Source organism: Macrobrachium rosenbergii, chromosome 10 (genome assembly GCF_040412425.1).
Source record: "Macrobrachium rosenbergii isolate ZJJX-2024 chromosome 10, ASM4041242v1, whole genome shotgun sequence".
Taxonomy (NCBI): Eukaryota; Metazoa; Arthropoda; class Malacostraca; order Decapoda; family Palaemonidae; genus Macrobrachium; species Macrobrachium rosenbergii.
This window is the reverse complement of record NC_089750.1, coordinates 67,183,338-67,203,663: the sequence shown is the minus strand read 5'-3', so window position 1 is coordinate 67,203,663 and position 20,326 is coordinate 67,183,338. Positions and strand designations below refer to the sequence as shown.

At 36.9% G+C, this 20,326-nt stretch overlaps 2 protein-coding genes and 2 long non-coding RNA genes across 14 annotated transcripts in view; 2 read left to right on the top strand and 2 right to left on the bottom strand.

The window, feature by feature from the left end:
• Window positions 1–297, bottom strand: part of LOC136842765 (uncharacterized) — a 30,304-nt gene extending 30,007 nt beyond the window's left edge. For 2 of the 5 annotated variants that reach the window (XM_067110553.1, XM_067110559.1), the window contains exon 1: window positions 123–231. The gene's annotated coding sequence lies outside the window, so the exon portion shown is untranslated. Of the gene's footprint in view, window positions 1–122 lie in introns of all 5 variants that reach the window. The other 3 variants (XM_067110555.1, XM_067110557.1, XM_067110556.1) reach the window with 3 other exon arrangements.
• A 1,386-nt stretch (window positions 298–1,683) lies between these two features.
• LOC136842762 (uncharacterized) lies at window positions 1,684–5,008 on the top strand. Of its 2 annotated transcripts, XR_010854353.1 has the most exons (5): window positions 1,684–1,802; window positions 2,315–2,440; window positions 3,511–3,628; window positions 4,109–4,203; window positions 4,557–5,008. It is a non-coding gene; the product is annotated as an uncharacterized lncRNA (long non-coding RNA). The 2 variants fall into 2 exon arrangements; XR_010854352.1 differs by lacking the exon at window positions 4,557–5,008 and having other exon boundaries at window positions 4,109–4,526.
• Window positions 5,009–7,172: 2,164 nt separating this feature from the next.
• On the bottom strand, window positions 7,173–17,404 carry LOC136842763 (uncharacterized). Its single transcript, XR_010854354.1, has 2 exons — window positions 15,485–17,404; window positions 7,173–9,548 (listed from the first exon to the last, which is right to left on the bottom strand). It is a non-coding gene; the product is annotated as an uncharacterized lncRNA (long non-coding RNA).
• The window catches only part of LOC136842760 (uncharacterized), a 71,306-nt gene continuing 64,370 nt past the window's right edge, over window positions 13,391–20,326 (top strand). For 4 of the 6 annotated variants that reach the window (XR_010854350.1, XR_010854348.1, XR_010854349.1 and 1 more), the window contains exons 1-2: window positions 13,391–13,506; window positions 18,267–18,441. The gene's annotated coding sequence lies outside the window, so the exon portion shown is untranslated. Of the gene's footprint in view, window positions 13,507–17,579; window positions 18,041–18,266; window positions 18,442–20,326 lie in introns of those variants that run through there. The other 2 variants (XM_067110550.1, XM_067110551.1) reach the window with 2 other exon arrangements.

Below are 20,326 nucleotides of genomic sequence, written 5' to 3'. Positions count from 1 at the left end.
AGAGGTTGGGTGAGGCCCTGTGCCTAGCCTACTCAATGGCTGAGCTCGGTGAAGTAATTTAGTTTATTATTACCATAAAAGTTAAGTCTCAGCAATAGAAAACTTTTAACTTCAACACTGACCACAACAAAGTCTGCCTAAGTAAGCTTGGCTAATAACCTATGATTTCAAAAGTAGATTTTGCCACCAATTACGTTAGCATTGTTAAACAGTTCCGTGCCATTACCTCTGATTTCAGATTTGTTTGTTTTCATGCCAAGATCTTCTTCTTCTTGCCCTTCCCTGAAGCTTGACTAAGCCAGTATCTATTTAAACACCAAGAACGAGACTACTGATAATGAAATTAATGCTAAATACTCAAATCCTTGGCTAAAACTTCAAGGATTACCTTTGTTACCTACTAAAAGAGAGGAGGACAAATAGGAATAATGATTTAGGCCCAGGAAACAGAACCTTGAAAACAGTGAAGTATAAAGTTTAATGATGTCAACGCGGCTGTGATAGGTCCGTTGATGGATGAATTTATACATTACAGAAAACCACTAAAAGAAAGAAACAAGGTCCAAAGAAAGAGACCTTGGAAAAAGATAGATCTTTTCGGTAAACAGATCCATGGTTACCAGCAGAGTACTAATGTTTGCAAACAATTAGTGAAAATGAGCCGACCCATAGAGTATCAATTTCGTAAAAGATAGAGAGAAGAAACATAGTAATTTAAAGGAAAATTGGTAAATAGTAACAACATTCAGTAATCGGTTTCATGTGCACTACACCTTTTCACGTGACATGTGGGAATAGCTGAGAGGAAGAAACATAATATTTGTTGAACTGTAGACTTCCATTCAGGCTTTCAGTGATGGGCTATTTGTCATTCTGAAGGAACAGAAACGTCTGATATTATTTTTTGTTAATTCATGAATAACATTTAGATTAAAGCTAAATAAGTGATTTCTCTTTCTCTTATGCCCAATCTCACTAATTCTTTTTCTTTGCCGACTTATTACTGACTGCCAAATATACTTTGTGACTAGTAACACATTTCGAAAAGAGGTGGGAAACGTATAACGTATAACACACACAAACTAAACAGATTTTGATGTGGATTGAAGATCTCAGCTGTTCTATTTTCCTTTTTATCATTATACAGATATCAGTTTGGCACCGCTCTAAATAACTTCATTACATGTCTCTTCCAATCTTTCATCTTGCTGCATACGCCAGGCTTCGCACTCCCACGGACAACATGACAGTCAGTTGCAGTTTCTTCTCCATGAAATATATTAAAACCAAGATGGTCAAACTGCAACTTTTTCATCTTATTCTGTGTTTTCTTTTTACTTACATTTTAAAAAAATATTCTTAACTTCATTTCGATTCTTGTCGAGTTCTTAAAGCCTTCTTCCTTCTTCAGCCCCGCCCCCGCCTCATCTACTCCTTCTCCCCCAACCCTCCAACCGCTCCTTCTCCTTGAACCACCCTTTGAATGTTACGCATGATCACCAGATTTATTTGGCAACTTCTTATTTGTACAACAAATTACTATGAATTCCCATACAAGCCTTTGGTGAATTAAACGCAAAATCACAGAACATTTGAATCACTAACACGCACGTTAGACAATTTGAGTGACATCTCCAGCACCTGACCAGAGGAGATTAGACTAATCAGCCGATAGTGGATACTGGGTTTATGTAAAGAGGTGGTTGGTTCAGCCGAGTGACCGAGTCGAGTTCCACTTGCTCTCCAACCCAGAAGATATGCAGGTCTCACAGCTCCTCTTCCTTGTGCTGTCTACGGCCACGGTAAATTTAGCGACATTTGGGTAAATCCTATGTAACAATAATGTATCTAAGGAATCTATCATACTTTTTTTTTTACAACTCAAACAGTATCATAATGTGGTAAATATCGTAAACTGTTTATGTTTAACTGAATCTTTGGGAATGTGCTGTTGAATTATTCAGACTTCATAAATTCAGGAAAACTGCCAAGATCATAACGTAAAAATTCCTGTTATATTATCCATTAAAAAAAAAGGGGGGTGCCAAGATGGTACACCGAGTCAAGCCTTAGTCTCAGTTTTTTCAGCCAAACAGTTTTCACTCTAACCTGACATAATATAATATAATTTACAATTGTTCCTGTTGAAACAAAATCAGCTCCTGGCGAATTTCCTAACACGAAAAACTTTTGCAGAGCTATGTGATACCAGCAATACATACAGAAAGCACCGGTTTTCTAAAAGACAGATATTATAAGAACTCAATTAATGATACTATAAAAAAATAATGAACATTCTTACGTTCGTGCTCAGCTGGGGGCCTGCGGATCTCTGAGGCAGGACGTGACATCCCTGGAATGTGGCGAAACCATCTCTTTGGACTTCTCGGGCGAAGTCCCACTGGTGAACTGCTCCTCAGCGTGCCCCGGAGACATGCAGGTGATAATTCTCGTGTCTGCTCTTATTCTGTTGCCTTTCTGACTCATTGCTACTTGTGTTAGAGCCATCCACACTGCTTTGCCCCTCCGAATCCACTCGTATATGAATCTTCAGTGCCCAGTGCATTTAGACTGCATGAATTTAAACTTCTATCCACTCTGATATTCCGAAGACTTTTAAAGGAGCATGCACAATGATACTCAGTGTGTAAGTTACTTTTACCAAATGCAGTCAGCTGTCACCAAATGAAGCACATGAAAATATGTTACACGTCTGAACGGAAAAAATAATCTGTCATGCAGTCCCACATTTGCTACACTGCTGGTCTTTCGATGAGCGAAAACCAGATGCTGATGGCACAGAAGGTCCAGTGAACACCTATAAGAGCATGGGCACATGGCTATCAATATCATTCCTAAAATTAAAGCCTAAAGACTTATAATACTCTGTAGGAGTCTGACATGACTGGTGACGTGGCGGAATAAGGCAAAAGAGGTCCTCTTCCAGATTTTTTTACTTCAATAATATTCCGTTACAGAAAATGCAAGGTATGGTGGTTAAGTAAAGAAAGATATTTGTTTCAAAGGTGATTCATCTGAGGTAATAATTCCTTTGTTTTTAATTAAATCAAATAGTGTCTCCCCACGTATCAATGTTATTTGAAAACAATAAAACATCAGCATGTAACCCTAACTAAAATTACTCTTCAATAGCATTTCTTTAGGAATTTGAGCCACACGAACATTTCTTGCATCTTTTAGTACCTTCCTATCAAAGTTTGGACCAAATAACATTATTTTTCTAAAATTGTGCAGATTCCGAGTGATCCATAATGGTAAAAATGATGAAACACGATTACAAACGTGCGTGCATTCAACGTCTTTGCAAATAATGGTTATATAATGCAAAGTCTGACTACAAGACACTAAAAAGTTAAAAGTAAAAAAGTACGTTTATACATTGTTTAGAGGTCTCTTCTTGTAATCAAAGGTGCCCTCAATCCGATCCTGCTCATTGGAAATTTGTAAACGTAAGACGGAGAAAAAGATATAATTTTTTCTTCCTTTTAGACATGGTCGGCTGGAGCCGTCTACAAGAGATCAACGACGCTTTCACCATTTAGACTCATGGTCAAGATGAAGTACAGCTACTCTGGAGTCAAGTGCAGCCTTGTTGAGTCAACCTCAGGTAAATGTTTCATAAAAAGTTACTCAAAATAGGTATATTTCTCATGCTTCAAATTCAATATGGCATGTCAAACCAACTGACTCAAATAGTTTTCTGTGAGAATACTAGAAAAAAATCGTATATAGAGTATTAAATCAGAATTCATTTCCAACACCCAGCTGTCCGGCTTCTTTAACACTGACTTGCTATAATATCCACCACTTATTCAAGGTCATAAAACCTTGCATTTTCTCACCACATGAATATGCATGCATAAACAAGTTATTTCTTCTGCATATCCGTGACTCGATTTACTGGTGAAGCCGTTTGACAAAAATCAGTTTGATTTGAAGCTCTTCTATATCCATATTTCATTCGATTATTTTCTCATGTAAGAAGAATCAATCCACTAAAATTCTTCAAGACACGACCTGAAATCAAGAAAATATGAGATTCATTATATGATACATCTGACCGTCAAAAATTAACTCTTCTTTCCAGCTATGCTTGTGAGACTGGCTTGGTGGTGCAGAAATAGTCTCTTCAAGACGAATGGATCAGGAAATTGGAAGAACCTTGGGACATAACGAGAAGGGGTCAGTCATCTAATCTATCTTAACATTAAATGCCTGTGTGGAAAGAAAAGTATTTTTAAGCTTACATTCTCTTACCAAAACGATGTAAAGTTCTGTATACTCATATCAAAGTTAAAATTCAGTGAGGTAATGTACACTCATTTTTGAGTTGAAATTCAGTACGGTTGGGTCAACTCGAGTGTCCGTTTTTATTTGCCGTAAATATTTAGCAAAATCTTAAAAGGTGCAAAGATTCATTATAACATACTTTCCACTCCGCCCGTGATAGAAATGAACAAAAATACGCAAAACAGAACAGAAAATCGAGGAAACGTAGGCCTACCGATGACCAAGTTGATACTTTTCTCACACAGAAAGATCTGATCGCATCCAGACTGTTAAACAAGATGCCATGAGATTCGTGTTTATTGTAAAGTCAACAATGACTGACAAACTAACAAGAGACAATCGATGTACCAAATGGGAGCTTCCAAAAATATACACGGATAACTGAAATAAGCCTTTTTTTCTTTTTCCTAATTCTTGTTGTCATAACATTAGATTTACTTATGAAATACATAAGGAGCATACGCTAATTTTGAATGTTCGAATGTATAGAATGAAGTAAAATCTTTGTCATTAATATCACTCCGAATTTCAGCGTTTGCGAATAGTGCTGGAATCACCCCCTAATTCCTGTTCTTCTTTCTCTCTTTTAACTTTCAAAGGCCATTTTTTTTCTCATTTTCATTCTATCCCCACGATTTAATTTTTTTATTCTATGTAATCTACCTTCCAATTTCTTTTTTATTACGCTCTATTTTCCAGTCCATTTTCAATGTACCATTTTGTCGGGTACTCTTATTCCTCCGCTATTGTTATAGGTTTATTTCTTACGTCTTTTTCTAATCTGAATACAGTTCTTCAGATGTATCTCATCAGAAGATGTGCCTGCATCTCCAAACCACGCGTATGTGGAAGACACCAAGATTCCTTCATAGTGTACGACTGCATTCGGTGGAGCATTCTTGATCCTTCATCCCGCCTACTCTAAAACATCTAAACGTACGTCATGCGGCAACCAGCGTGCAGTGAAGTAGTAGTAGTAGTAGTAGTAGTAGTAGTAGTAGTAGTAGTAGTAGTAGTAGTAGTAGTAGTAGTAGTAGTAGTAGGCTATACAGCCGCTCTTAGTCACTAATTTACACTTGCCTGAGCTATTTCCACTGTTGCTTTAATGCTATTTCTAAAGTGCCTTCTCTAGTTGTTATCTTGATCAGGGTCCACTTTCTTTGCGTTAGTTTCTTCTTTTCTCCGTTTTCGAAAGATAATAATATCAAACACTTCCTTGAAGTACCACATAGTGAAAACAAGAAGAAGATGCAGGAATTTCTCGAAAACGTATGAGGCAGAGCCGTGTTGGAGGTAGGAATACAACGTCTGAAAACCTGTTCACTTATGGGGCAAATTGTAACGAGCGTCGACGTTCTCTGTGCTCCCAAGAGATGTCGCTAGTCGCTGTCCGACGACGCCTCGCTTCGAAGCTGAGAGCCTCCCTGCCTCAGACTCAGATAAGCCAGTCTAACCAGATCGTTGTCAGTTGGGCGCTTGGTAAAGATCAAGCAGTACCTATTATTACAATGCCAACCGTTACACGCCGTTGTCTCGTAGGTAGGGGTAAAGTGTTGAAACGAATAAGAGGCCTGGTGTGCACCTCTGGACTCGGTCAACGACCCGAAACGAAGTTTTCATCCACTTACACTGTAGGTATGTATTTGCAGCACCTTGCAAGAGAAGGCTAAATACTTAACACGCCGCAAGCTAGCCTTTAACCTGACTTAGTAGGCATTGGTCAGGGCCGATGGTCATGAGCTACGTAGCCACTTGGGCCAACAGGTGAAACAATGGCCGAGGGGAACTGCCTCCTAATTTTAGACGTCCGCGGTCATTCAGGTAGACAGCAATAAGGAAATTTCGTTGACATACAAAGAACGTGTCGGTTGTGCTGTGAAAAAAGGTAACCATTTTGTGTAATGCTTCAATTCATTATTATGCTGATGATGGTTAACTCTTTTTGCGTGACATTTGCAACAGTTGGGCGCCCCATTCACGCTCAGCAACGGTCTTAAGGTTTGTAGGAAAGTTGGGGGAGTGTTGGACGTCGGAACATGAATGTGGTTGTTTTTAGTCGGTGGAGACTGTCGCACAGGATAAAGTGTAGCGAATTATTTAAAATTAGATACAAGTAGCCCACTCACCGTAGACTCGGTTGTTCAATGGTTGAAATACATAATCCGAGCGTGAATGAATGTTACTATAGCACAAATTGCTACAGTTTCCAATTCGCTGTTGGAGAGTACCTTGGTCATTATCTCTAGCACATCCAAGAAGCAAATGAGCAATTTACACAGACCGGGTCGTAACGTCAATGGCTGTGTCATTTCTTTCGACGCTCCTCCCTTTTCGACATGTCTGATCGTGAATGACCCACTTTAATTAGGCCTAGATGGCCGTCAAGTTGCATATAGCCCATCATTTTGTGGGGGTCATACAGTGAGAGACTTGATCTGAATTAGGAAGGGAAATTGGGATCGTCAGTACAAAATGGTTAAGAACCGAAGAACATATTTGTCGTAAATATTTCAATGAAACGTCCATCGGTATCGAGTAAGGCTAGAATTCCATGAATAGACCTAAGCAAAAATAGAACGTATGGAAGCGCCACGACCCACGTCAGACAGGTCTACCAGACGATGACGTCACACGCGCTCGCCTCAGGCTGGACCCATTAGTGGGAACTGGCTCGGCGGTGCAACAGAACGTACGACCATCATTCGTCATTGCATTGGTAGGTTCAGTTTTGTATTTTATTGGTAGTCTAATACTAACCTTATTATTTATGTGACAGTTGTTTTGTTAAAAAATGCAACCTCATATGCCAAACCAGTGAGTTGATTTTTCTATCGCTGGGCGAGGGTAAGAACTTCAAGTAATCCACATCGATTTTTTTGTTGTTTTGAACAATATCTTAGACAAACATTACTGACATTACATTGGAGATTGTTCAGGCAGGGCTCTGTGTTCAGGTACATAAGGGTTTCAATAAATGTTAAGAAATTTGTCACGCTACCTATATATGTTTACAAGAGAATTAAATATTTAACTTTATTCTTTTCCTTCTGGATGTTTCAGTTTTTTTCGAAATTTTTTGAAATTCTTAGCATGTTGCTGAGGTGCTTTATTCTAAAATAGATATTTTTGCAAAAAACTCTGTCACCTCAACTGGTACAAAAACTCCCGTCTGCCGTAGCTCGCTTGACAAGGTTTTTATACAATTTTTCCCTTCGATGAGTGACTACATGTATTGCATTGAATACTTTCGTTAGAGGCTTATATAATTCTCCCCTGTTTACCATTTCCACCCAAGACTGGCACCCAGTTCCACTTATATTTATCTTATTACCTAAATATGGGTATTTTGTAAAGAATTTTCTAACACCAACATATCTCAGCACTTCCTCTTCGACGATTGCTGTAGTTGTTTTTTCCAAATCTTTACCTAAACATGTATCCTTTGATGAATCAAATATGCTGTCCTCTTCAATTTCAAAATCTAAATCTCGGAACATTAAGCTTGTCAAGCAGACTTGTAGCGCAAGCTCCCTAACCTTGGTAGTTTTATTATGCTGCGATTCCTGAATAATAAATCATCATATCTTGATTATTGTGACCTCGATTCGTGTTTGTTTTTGCACTAATCAGCGTGATATCCTTACCAAATAAGTACCCTCAGCCTGTATTTAAATTCTATTGGATTTGGGTGGTCATAAGGGCCATTCATCTGTCTGATGCAACCAAAAAAAAAAAATGCTCTTGATTTATTCGTTGGGTCATTATATAATTAACGTCGTACGTGTTTTTCAACATTCCGAATAAACCTCCTATGGTGGAATTACATGATAAAATCGTTCGTTTTTGAAATTTATATAAACATCGCGTCTTAGGGGATTGTACTCTTACTGACCTCATTAAATTTACTACTTCGCATAGTTTCCGTTTGCTTATCAGTATCCACTCCCAATGCGTGTCTTGAAGACACATCACCATACATACAATTAGAATTCATGACGTCGAATCAGTCATTAACTAGAGAAATGAAGTGTGATGTTTCGTCCCACTTGCTTGACTCTAATAAATTCCGTTCTCCAAGATATTTCAAAAGAATTTGAGCGAGATTTAGATAATAACTGGGCTGCATATTTGACGCGTTGCCTCTGTTGTCCTGTGACACTGAAATGAGTTTCATTTACTTTGTATACTGAGCCATATTTTGATCCCGCTTTGCTCACCATTTCCCCAACGCTAGCAACAGAAATTAAACTTCCATTTTCTAAATAAAATCCTGAGTCAATAAAATTATTCCTAATATATTTTACTAAATGAGGAACATCTGCGAATACAAATATTTCTCTGACGGCGACAGGGTTTTTGAAGGTGGTTTTATTTGCTAAAGGATCAGTTCCCATTTCTTTCCACATACGTAGGTTGTTTGACCCCAGGTCATGAACTATAGCAACACCTGAGAATCCTACAGCCTCTGCCTGTGTGATTACAGATGATACTATTGTCTTGACATCTGACTGATCAAAATGAAAATATACTGGGTTGCTTCCATTTACCAATAAGGCCCCTCAGCATAGCTACCAACGCCTTGTCTTGGGGTTTATATAAGACATCCTTCCCTTTGTCATAGCAAATAGCACCATTCCTTACTGATGCACATTTCATCCAGACTTAAAACAGCTAATTTTTCAGCCTGTGGCGGTGTTTCATTTTTTGCCCTTAATAATGTTAATACTGAAGTTAAAATGCCAGACTCACACTCAAAGTCTCGTGCTCGTCCATTTAGTGTACTTTTACATGGTGAGGGATATCCTTTTTTTTTAACCTTATAAATATCTATAACATTTAGGACTTAAACTTCTCAGTGCCAAGGCTGATGCAACATCATCATTACTCCACTCACTTTGCTCTTAGTTATTATAGCCTTAATTTGCGTTTTACTAAAGAACGTACTCAAAATATCCTGAACCCTAACAATCACTAAATTATTTATGATTTGTTCAATATTTTCACTTAAAGTGTTAATGTGTGTCCTTAAGCTGACATTTTCTTCTTTAAGATGCTTGACCTCATTTCTTAACTCCTCAAGCTCATTTTTTATTTCCTCTGGTATGATTTTGATGAATACTTGAGATACATTAGACGCTTCGTTCCCACTGTCAAGAACTTCTCCGAAGATTTTCCTGGCCTCTCTCTTTTGATTTCTTCCATCTCTTTGTCACTAAATGCTGCTGTCGACACGGCGTCTGAAACAGCACGAAATAATAGATTTTGTGAGCATTTATACACAATGCATATACATGTATACACTATACAGTATATATCACATCTGAAGTATAAACTTTTTATTTGTGTATGCATGCAAAAGAGGAGATTAAACTCACCGTTTGGGAAATGAAGAGAAGTCACAGGGTTTTCGTTTCATAACCACTTATTTCTAGGGCTTTCAGTATTCAGCAGCCGTGACTTCATATCATCAATATAATTCTGGGCTTTATAATTTGCAAGCTACTTCAGTGGCTTACACTTATGGTCAAAAACTTACATGATACTTTACGAGCTGCTTCAGTGGCTTACAGTTTTAGTCAAACACTTACATGATACTGCGCAAGCTACTTCAGTGAGTTACACTTTTGGTCAAATACTTACCTGATACTTTGCGAGCTACTTCAGTGGCTTACACTTTTGGTCAAATACTTATATGATACTTTGCAAACTAGCTTACACTTTTGGTCAAATACTTACATGATACTTTGCAAGCTATTTTAGTGGCTTACACTTTTGGTCAAATGCCTACATGATACGTTACGAGTTACTTCAGAGGCTTACACTTTCGGTCAAACACTTACCTGATACTTTGTAAGCTACTTCAGTGGCTTACACTTTTGGTCAAATATTTACCTGATACTTTGCGAGCTACCTCGATGGCGTACACTGTTGGTCAAATACTTACTTGTTACTTTGCGAGCTACTTCAGTGGCTTACACTTTTGGTCAAATATTTACCTGATACTTTGTGAGCTACTTCAGTGGCTTACACTTTTGGTCAAATACTTACATGGTACTTTGCAAGCTGCTTCAGTGGGTTACACTTTTGGTCAAATACTTACATGGTACTTTGCAAGCTACTTCAGTGGCTTACACTTTCGATCAAATGCTTACATGATACTTTGCAAGCAACTTCTGTGGCTTACACTGTTGGTCAAATACTTACCTGATACTTTGCAAGCTACTTCAGTGGCTTACACTTTTTGTCAAATACTTACCTGATACTTTGCAAGCTACTTCAGTGGCTTACACTTTTTGTCAAATACTTACATGATACTTTGAAAGCTACTTCAGTGGCTTACACTTTTGGTCAAATATTTACCTGATACTTTGCGAGCTACTTCAGTGGCTTACCTTGTGGTCAAATACATGATACTTTGCAATCTGCTTCAGTGGCTTACACTTTTGGTCAAATACTTACATGATACTTTGCAATCTGCTTCAGTGGCTTACACTTTTGGTCAAATACTTACATGATACTTTGCAAGCTACTTCAGTGGCTTACACTTTTGGTCAAATACTTACATGATACTTTGCAATCTGCTTCAGTGGCTTACACTTTTGGTCAAATACTTACAATGATACTTTGCAATCTGCTTCAGTGGCTTACACTTTTGGTCAAATACTTACATGATACTTTGCAATCTGCTTCAGTGGCTTACACTTTTGGTCAAATACTTACATGATACTTTGCAATCTGCTTCAGTGGCTTACACTTTTGGTCAAATACTTACATGATACTTTGCAATCTGCTTCAGTGGCTTACACTTTTGGTCAAATACTTACATGATACTTTGCAATCTGCTTCAGTGGCTTACACTTTTGGTCAAATACTTACATGATACTTTGCAATCTGCTTCAGTGGCTTACACTTTTGGTCAAATACTTACATGATACTTTGCAATCTGCTTCAGTGGCTTACACTTTTGGTCAAATACTTACATGATACTTTGCAATCTGCTTCAGTGGCTTACACTTTTGGTCAAATACTTACACGATACTTTGCAATCTGCTTCAGTGGCTTACACTTTTGGTCAAATACTTACACGATACTTTGCAATCTGCTTCAGTGGCTTACACTTTTGGTCAAATACTTACATGATACTGTGCAATCTGCTTCAGTGGCTTACACTTTTGGTCAAATACTTACATGATACTTTGCAATCTGCTTCATACTTTGCAGTCTGCTTCAGTGACTTACACTTTTGGTCAAATACTTACATGATACTTTGCAATCTGCTTCAGTGGCTTACACTTTTGGTCAAATACTTACATGATACTTTGCAATCTGCTTCAGTGGCTTACACTTTTGGTCAAATACTTACATGATACTTTGCAATCTGCTCCAGTGGCTTACACTTTTGGTCAAATACTTACATGACACTTTGCAAGCTACTTCAGTGGCTTACGCTTGTGGTCAAATACTTGATAATTTACAAGGTACTTCAGTGACTTACACTTTTGATAAAGTACTTACATGATACTTTGCAATCTGCTTCAGTGGCTTACACTTTTGGCCAAATACTTACATGACACTTTGCAAGCTACTTCAGTGGCTTACACTTTTGGTCAAATACATTATAATTTACGAGGTACTTCAGTGACTTACACTTTTGGTAAAGTACTTACATGATACTCTACAAGCTACTTCAGTGTCTTACACTTTTGGTCAAATACTTACATGACACTTTGCAAGCTACTTCAGTGTCTTACACTTTTGGTCAAATACTTACATGATACTTTGCAAGCTACTTCAGTGGCTTACGCTTTTGGTCAAATACATGGTAATATATGAGGTACTTCAATGGCTTACACTTTTGGTAAAATACTTACATGATACTCTACAAGCTACTTCAGTGGCTTACACGTTTGGTCAAATACTTACATGATACTTCATAAGCTACTTCAGTGGCTTAACCTTTTGGTCAATACTTACATAATACTATATTTTTGGCCAAGTTTAAATGTGGTTCTGTAGAAGTTGCTTAAAAACTTCCATGCGATTGCTTTACAAGTAGTTTCAGTTGTGTCATACTCGGTGAGGTGGGTAGGGGATCATTTATATATATTATATATATATATATATATATATATATATATATATATATATATTATATATATATATATATATATATATATATATATATATATATATATATATATATATGAAATTTTTATCACTCCGTGATTTATATATAATCATGAAGCTACAAATGTCGCTTAATATCAAATTCACGCTACCTCGGGAATATCTCCGATGGAGAATTATCACCGAAGGGGAATTTATAAGTGATAAATGGATTGGTACTGCCGGGTCATGAACCCTCGACACAGAACTTACCCAGCAGCTCCAGTCGACGTTACCACTGAGCTATCTCCATCGGAGATATTCCCGAGGTAGCGTGAATTTGATATTGCGACATTTGTAGCTTCATGATAATATATATATATATATATATATATATATATATATATATATATATATATATATATGAATGTCTTTTCCTGTAATACTACAGTGTAATATGAATATAAGAAGGCCCATAAAACACTATTTAAACGTTGAAATAGTGTTTTATGGGCCTTCTTATATTATATATATATATATATATATATATATATATATATATATATATATATATATATATATATATATATATATATATAATGCGTGTGTGTGCGTATATTCTTTATCTGCAAAGTAGCCCATAGCGGGGATTCTTTGGAGAAAAATTTAGAAACAAATGAGGCCGGTTCAAGTTAATGAGAAACAAGAGAGAGCTGGAGAATTTTTTGAGTTCCAGTAACGGGTGACCTTGAATTCATGACTTGCCATCAGAGGGAAAGCTGAAGAGTACCCGAAGGGCAGCAAACGACTCGAATCTGAAACACTCTACAGAGAACTGATTTTTGTTGGCCTTTTGCCAGCTCGGACTCCTGCGCTCGGGAATTGGTTTCGGCATCAGCTCAAAAGATGGCGCCTGTATAGCTTTTATCAGTCTTTGTTACATTACAGGGTCCAAGTAACCTCTCTTGGATACAGTAAGTTTTTTAAACGTATATTTGTCACAGTAGTTGTATACAACATCAACTACGTTTTCTCCTGTTATAACCGAGTTTTCAGTCAGTTTTGAGTTAAAATATGAGTGCATAAAAGGTGAGTAAATTGACTGATCAGTCTTATACTGCTTTTCTAACATTACACTATACCCTACACGTTTGAGATTTCACATTTTATTCTTTATCATTATTTATTTTGTTTCAACATTATTGTGATCTAGAATTACACAAAACAATTCACGCTTTTGTGATATTTTGAAGACTACATCTCTCCAGTTCAAAGTACACCAAACGTACAAACAGCACTGGCTTTCCCGTTGTCTAAAGACGGTGGAATTTCCCAACCCGCGCAATATGTGTCATTATTACAATACGATTAAATTACATACAGTAGATATGCTTTGACAAAGTCTTCGTGAATTAGCGTTATCGCAAAAGAGCTCTGTTGAAAATGTGCAGATGGAATGTGGCCTAAACTCGATTTTTCCTATTACGTCATTAGCTGCTCCGCGGTGCTTGCTTACGAAACACACACACACACTATATATATATATATATATATATATATATATATATATATATATATATATATATATATATATATATATATATATATATATATATATATATATATATATATATATATATATATATATATATCGACGGGGTAACGAGGAAAGCACAGAGCATTTTCATGATTTATTGTGCCGACGTTTCACAAACCATCTCGGTTGCATTTTCAAGGCTGCAAATATTTGAACACCATATTACTCGTAATACTCTTAGAATATTTCGACAAAATACATAGATTTACTACATTGACATCCTCAGTAAAAAGCAAAATATAGCAGAATAGTGAAATTTAAAAACAAATCAGAATACAAAGATATAAAAAGAACGTAAACTTAAAAAACTTAAAAAATGTAAAAAAGACGTAAAATAATCTTGACACCACTGGTTACATCAATATATTTAAAGTGAGACAAAATAAAATTAGTAAAAAACCAGCAAAAAAAAAAATAACGAAAAAATTGAAGGTCAAAATAAAATTAATACTGCCAAAAGAAGAAACATAAAAGCGCAAAAACACTACGGAGTAAAACACCCACCCAGCGGGCAGTATCAAAGAGAAACTAAACAGAAGAACCTTCAGAGACCGAGAAACGAAAGACGAAGTGCAACGGGACATTACGTAATGTACAATTGGATGGAGGAATTCTGCGAGTTTAACGACGGAACTAGCTTTTTTATCATTATGGACTCTAAGACGTGAAGTTCGTTTTCATTTTGTACGTGTCCTATGATCTGGAAATCTTTGGCCTCTATGTGTGTTTTACAGGTCTTTGAGTGTTTCTAGGAATGACCAAGGTTTTAGTAGGTAACACAGCGGTTTCATTTCTAGTCCAAGGCACTACACGGAACATTGTTGATTATTGCAATATAATTAAATTACATAAATCTGTTTCGACAAAGTCTTCGTGAATTAAATTACACCAAATGAACACTGTTGTCACCGAGCACCGAGTTCTAACCAAAATTTTCCTAATGTGGTTGCTCGACGTTATACGTTTCCTTATCAGGAGAAAACATTCTGTACGTTTTGGACGCGGGAGAATTCGGTCTCACTGTTCAACTTTTTCAGTAATGGACAGTTACACACACACACTCACACACGCATCAAAACTCATGCCGTCGATTAACCGACTACTTAATACGAAAATAAACCAGGTTAGAAATCACTGTTCAGTTTTGGTGTGTGTGTATGTATATACATATATATATATATATATATATATATATATATATATATATATATATATATATATATATATATATATATATATATATATATACATACATACATACTGAGAAAATTTCCTATGGTACTACCAGTCTGTGATCTCAAAACAAAATGTAAGTTGAATGTGAGGAAAGAATGGATTTAAGCTAGAACAAAAATAGTAGCAGACGAAGAATATATTGCTGGAATGAAAGTGGAGGACAGATCTGTAGGCCTATATGCTTGCCGTATGATACTGTTTATAGTTCTGCTTGCCTGCCAGTTTAGCACTTACTTCTAAGAAAGGACGAAAATCTGGCGTTTCCTTGGTCAGTCATGTCGTTTTGATGTTTCGCACTGTATTCCCTCTTTTAGTTTTTCATTCCACTTTTAGTTAGTTGCGTATTTTTATAAACACACGGACACCTGTACGCGGTTGTTGTTTTGTGAATTATTATCTCCAGATTAGATGAAAGATTTCTTGGGTTTAGTGTAATTTGTTTTATCAATTAAATTAATCACTTCACATCAGTACTTTACGAAGATGTTCCGCTTTTCCCTCCTCTCTCAGACTCCACCCTGTTGAGGCAACGGCACACGTCTCAATGTCATCCTGTTCGAGCACGGCGTTGGCACCTCTGACTTCGTCAAGGTCCTAATTTCTCTCTCTCTCTCTCTCTCTCTTCCCCCGACCCTCCGCTGTTACATCCATCGCGTGGATGGGGTTTGTTTTTCTTCCTGTTTGCCGCCCGTCTCCGTTGTGTAGAGAAAAGTGGTGTAATGCTTACCTAAGTGTGAATTTTCTTTATCTTAGTTATACAGTACTTCGGCTATGCTTATAAATAGTTTCATAGCATTTTGTTTTAGATACGGCATTGAGCCTGCAAGAATTGTCATCTTCACTAATTTAACATTAGATCATCTTTTCAGTTAAAGAAACAACTTGAAATTCCCCCACTCCCCTGACCTTTTTATCAACATCTTAGTTCGATATCGATTTGATACACGGAGCAAAATCATTTATCGCTGAGTTTTTTTTTTATCAGTTTCGGTTTATCACCGTCCTTTACAGATTGGAAAATTGTGAATTCTCAGAAACAGCACGACAGTGTAGGTTTTGACGACAAATAAAAATGGCAATGTTTGCAATAACTTATAACTCTTATGGGTTGCTAGGGCTCGCAGGATTTTTACCTGCTTTTTCATTACTGGAATATACACTTTCAAATTTTGATTTGTATTTGGCTCATAACTGTTTTTCGCCTTCATGGCTGACAGACGAACGTAATATCTTAGATGCAATTAATATTGCATGAGTATTTTATTCTAATTATTTCACACCGTCGCTGTAGTCATTTAAGTGGAGTGTACTGACAGCGAGGAGTCGTTCAAATCTCTTTATAGTGTCGGTCGGTGACGTCGAATTGTCGGCGCCTTGCTTTCGTTTATTGTGAATTGCTCACCGACTCCGAAAAGACAAACCATTGTTGATTTTGATACCAGCCATGAGCTGATGCCAGGTTACAATGAAGTATGAACTATATTCAGTTCAAGAGACTGCGATAATTTCTGTTCCGTTTTCAATTATCGCCTTTAGTATTCCAAACCGAAAAAAAAATTTTTATCAAAGCTTCTTACTAACCTCGAGCAGACAATTTCTCAATGGGTGAGATACGTTCGCGAAACAAGGCGTTTTGCTTCTTAAGATCCTCTGCCATTTCTGAAGTAGATAATGAAATAAAGTTTTTATCATACTTAAGTATTCATTAAATTTGACTTCATCACCAGTCAGCTCTTTGTAGAGTTCAGGATTCTCCTTCTTTCCAATTTTTTGTATATGTAAGTTAACCGAACCCGTTCTCTTCTCTTTCTTTTGTTCATTTTCCTCTAAACCTAAAAGCAAAGCAACAGCTGCTAGTTTTCTCTGGCTAAATTTTGAACCCGCCATAGCCGTGGTAGACCTACAGTAACTGTAGACCGATATGGTATAGTGTGGTACTTGCCCGACCCGGCATGAAGGCCTCGGTCGTGATAGTCTGATGCTAGACCTTAGTCTGTCGGATGTCGTATAGTTTGAATCGTCCCTCACACTTGGCAATGTCGTACATAGTTTGTTCATTCATAAAGACCAGAATAATCTTCGTCTTGTTAGTACCCCTTAATTTGAAGAGTATAATTGAGCAGACAAGTAAATCTATTGATTAGAGATATTACGCTAGTTCCCCCAAAATCTGTGGTAATAATTTTTCAAGAACCATTGCCAAGCCAGACACCCAGTGGAAGAATGTGCCTACTTTACATATTTTTTTTTCATAAAGGTTACCAGAATGGTTATTTTATTATTTCACATTATTGTCTGAAATTCCACCTTAAGCTTAATTTTTCTATTTATGTTATTTTGTATTCTATTACAATTATTCCACTGTCTGTATGTGATTGAAAGATAAATAGCATAGTATTATCTGTAGTAGAGTCTGATGTGCTGAAAGGGTGAGACATGCGGATAAGACAAAGATGTAAAGTGTTTACGCAGGTAAAAATGGAGAGCAAAGTGTTTTGAGGTGTTTTGGCTATGAAAATAGAATGAAAGAGGACATGACGATGAAAAGAGTGGATAACTTAAGACAATTCGGAAGGAGGAAAAGGAGACCTAAGAAGTTTTGGATAGATGGCGCAGCCAAACTATTGGAACCAAAGGACCTCAGTATCCAGAAAGCACGAGTGTGTTTGTGCATAATAGATGTTGATGGTGCAGTTCGTATGAGTGTGTTGACGTGGGTGCTTGAGGCAGTTGATGCTATGGACGTTTTCTTCACAAATGCAGTAGTGGAGAAAGATTTGTTCCTATTAGGTAAGTAACTTATTGATGTAACATACGAAAACATTTTGAGCCAATAGAAGCAGTATAACCATAAAGCCTAGATAGCAAAATAAAAACTGAAATAGTTGGATGTCGCTACAAAAGTGAAATGACAAAGTTTACTGCATGAGTCATGATTTTTTGCAGATGGAAACAAAATAGGAGGTACTCTTAATACGAAAGTAAGATTTTAATGCTAATTAAACTGGTGTTTCAGGCATGATATGTGAAAGACCGGAATGGTGCAAGAATGCATATCCAAGGATTTAAATGACAAACAACCTGGTACTGAGTTAGAAGGTCTGCCTTTTCAAGCTGAATATAAACTTGAACAGAACAATAAAGTCGAAGTCACAAACTCGAACGTCGTATCCTCTGCTGAATAATGAAAGGTAAGCCAAACCGGAGCACAAGAGATACTCCCCTTAGTGGGGTAGTGCCGTCAGTGCAGCTCACGCGGTCCACTGTAGGCATTACTTAAGGTTCTTTGCAGTGTTCCTTTGTCCCCTAGCTGCAACCTTTTTCATTCCTTTTGCTGTACCTGCATTCTTATTTTCTTCCTTCCATCTTTCTACCCTCTCCTGACAATTGATTCATAGTGCAACTGCGAGGTTTTCCTCCTGTTGCACATTTAAAACCTTTTTACTCCCAATTTCCCTTTCAGCACTGAATGACCTTATAGGTTCCATCGCTTGGCCTTTGGCCTAAATTCTATATTGTATTCCATTCCATAAGGAATACCAAAGATACTGAGATGAGAATAGAAAGGGTCAAACCTAGCTCGTAAATTTATATATTTCGGTGACGTATTTGTTATGGATCGACATTATAATGTCCGCTCAGTGCGTTTCTTGAGTTTGGATTTGAATTACTATCGTGAACTTCATGAATCTGAATCTCTTTGCTTCAGCGTTCCTTTCAACGAAATTTTTATAGTTCGTAACAGGCAGTACTTGGCCTGCTTATTTATTTGGATTTCGAAACCATGGTCGATCATGTATTCATGTTTATTTAGTTTTCCGCTTTGTACGAGATAAAGTTTATGATAGTGCCTGATTCAATTTCATTACAAAGAGTATGAAAACAAATGTTAATGTTAACGGCCGTACGATTTTGTTAAGCCACGCTTGATTCGATTCCACTGTCCTGACATCAAAGATGGAAGGTGTTTTTGTCAACCCTGGCTTAGTACTAATGGTAACTGAGACGTGAGTGAAAATATAGAATTTTCTCAACTTTAGTAGCTTACTACTCACGCCACTTTATTCCTCTTGAATTTGGAGGATCCCTATGATTACTTTGCATATCATCAGAGGAGAGAGAGAGAGAGAGAGAGAGAGAGAGAGAGAGAGAGAGAGAGAGAGAGAGAGAAGTCATCCGAAGTTCAATTGTTTACCGAGCTTAAAACTGTCCATAACCAGCAGTTTAATTCATGACAATGTTTTCCTATTAACTACTTCTGACGTTCTGTCATGCAAACCATTCAGTAACCAATCATGTTGTCACCAGGGCCACGTTGCGTTGCTTTAACATGGAAGAGAAATTTTATTTTTCTACATAATTTTTCTCCTTGAACAACACGTCACACATACGAAAAGGTATTACGAAGCAGTGACGTAGCTGGCACTCCATCGGTGGGCGGTCTTAGATGGGACCAAGATATTTTTGGGGGGTGCCAAAGGAAATTACACAAAACTACTGTGCCGATTCTGTAATTAGTAAAATATACTATTCTCGAATGTATATATCCATGTGAATGAAGGAAAAAATGTATTAGTAATTAGTAAACCTGTATTTGAAATGACAGAGCTCAACTTTCAATTAATTTTCAACTCTTACTATATGCAAATGTATCAAATACTGTAATGTAAATTTCCTCACAACCTTATATTCAACACTAGCCTAATTTCTATTTTCAAGTTTTAATTTTCAACTAAAGTATAATATCCTTGTCATGTAAATATATCAAAATAGTTCATATCAATAACGCAAAAGACTTATGACCCTCCAAAATCTCTTCAAAATTTCAGCCTATCCTATTCCCTCTTCTTCATCTCTCCCTGGAAATTGACTAAGCAGCTGTATCAGATTGCATTGCAGTTATTCAAAACTGTAACTATAGTTTCAATCACTTCATACATAAGTTGATAACATTAAGTTGGATCAAAATACCATGAACAAACATGTCATTTGTGTTAAAAACCTATAATTATAAAATTCTGCTTTTGACCACCAAAGGGTTAAAGTTTAGCTACAAAGGGAATTTCAACTGGGGGC